Source organism: Dioscorea cayenensis, chromosome 2 (genome assembly GCF_009730915.1).
Source record: "Dioscorea cayenensis subsp. rotundata cultivar TDr96_F1 chromosome 2, TDr96_F1_v2_PseudoChromosome.rev07_lg8_w22 25.fasta, whole genome shotgun sequence".
NCBI lineage: Eukaryota > Viridiplantae > Streptophyta > Magnoliopsida > Dioscoreales > Dioscoreaceae > Dioscorea > Dioscorea cayenensis.
Window position 1 is genome coordinate 18,086,229 of NC_052472.1, and position 1,732 is coordinate 18,087,960.

The 1,732-nt window shown below is 40.4% G+C and overlaps 1 non-coding gene across 1 annotated transcript; it reads right to left on the bottom strand.

Moving 5' to 3' along the window:
• Positions 1-1,365: 1,365 nt before the first annotated feature.
• On the bottom strand, positions 1,366-1,477 carry LOC120281088. The gene has a single exon (XR_005542491.1). It is a non-coding gene; the product is annotated as a small nucleolar RNA R71 (small nucleolar RNA).
• Positions 1,478-1,732: the final 255 nt, after the last annotated feature.

Below are 1,732 nucleotides of genomic sequence, written 5' to 3' on the forward strand. Positions count from 1 at the left end.
CTGGGGAAGAAACACGAGCCTGCATCTGCAGTGCAAAGTACGCTGGTCCATAAAAAGTAGTCGGGGCTCGGCCTTTATCTTTTTGGCTATAAAGAGGACCATAAAGGGGCTCTAAAAAAAAGGGGAAAGATCGGGGAAAAGGGGCTGGCGGCTGGAAAGGGAAGAAGGAAGATCTGAAGACCTGGAGAGGGTTGAAGAAGGAAGGAGAGCTGGAAACTGAAGATCAAACCTTGTAGACATCATAGGGAGTTCTCTCAGCTTGTTGTGTTGCTTTCTGCAGACTTTCTTCTCTTTCTATCTTTTTCTTTGTAACTAAGATGGTGTGTGAGTAGAACTTTTCTTAGGTTTGGGATTAGCCCAAGGTGTTATGTGTTTGATGTGTTAATACATTTTGTATGGATCTTTTATGCTTAATGGTAGATTTCTTGAGTTGATTTCTGATTTGTGTCAAAGCTTGTGATTGTGAAAGCATTGCTTGCTATCTTAGAGATCTAGGTTAACTGAGAGGATAACCTGGGTCTTGGAACCTCATTAATCACCCTGAACCTGCTGAAAGGTAGTTCTTGAGGGCTCATTGCTTAATCACTGTTTTTATTCAGGTTTTGAGAAGGGTTTATCTACCACGAAAGTAGGAGGTAGCCTTGATCAAGCCTAACTTGTTATCTCTTGAAAGAGAGTGACAAGTAGCTTAGGATTAATGCTCTTCAGAGATCGGCTCAAAATCTAGTTTAGATCCAGCACATTATTCATGTTATACCTTGTGGTGAGTTCCCAAAACCTAAGTCTATTTTAATCTGAAGAACGATCCACAGCCTTGTGTTCCTTCAGCCTTGATTGTGTTTTATTCCCTGCTTCTTGTTATTCCTAAATCCTACCTTTTTAATTGTCTAGATAATCTCTTGTTGCAATAAATTGGTAATCAATACTTGGTCCTCGTGGGATCGATACTTATTTACTACTTGGCAAAACCGAAATGCGCTTAGCGGTTGTGCAACAGTAATTGCTTTTATAGCTTATGTTGGTTGATGTTCAAGGGTTGTTTTAATATTGGAAGGAAAACTAGGTTCATGCCCTTGAAATGAAAACTTGTTTTAGATGAGCAATTATGATAAGATACATTATTGATAAAATCGAAATGATGGGGAAAACCAAGGGTGCGGATTGTTAAGCTCTCTGTTTTTCTCGAATACTGCGACACTGTTAAGCTCAATGGAGTCCCACAGAATGCAGTTAGACTCAGACTTTTTCCATTCTCTTTACGGGACAAGGCTCGAGCTTGGTTACATTCACTACCTGAAGGCTCTATCAAAACATGGGATCAATTGCTCCAAGTTTTTCTTTCTAAGTATTTACCGCCAAGCAAAACAGCTCAGTTGCGGAACCAAATCACTGGTTTTTATCAAAAGGATGGTGAATCACTGTATGAAGCTTGGGATAGATTCAAGGAACTTATGAGACTATGCCCCCACCATGGCTTGGAGAAATGGCTGGTTGTGCAAACATTCTACAGTGGATTAAACTATAACTCTCGCATTTCAGTTGATGCTGCATCAGGAGGAGCTTTGATGAACAAAAAAGTGGATGATGCCTATAATTTAATTGAAGACATGGCTCTCAACCATTGCCAATGGGCAAGTGAAAGAAGCACCGCTCCAAAACCTGCAGGAAGACATGAGGTGGAGACCTTAAACTTAATTGCAGCCAAGGTGGATGCTTTAACTCAAGCAAAATT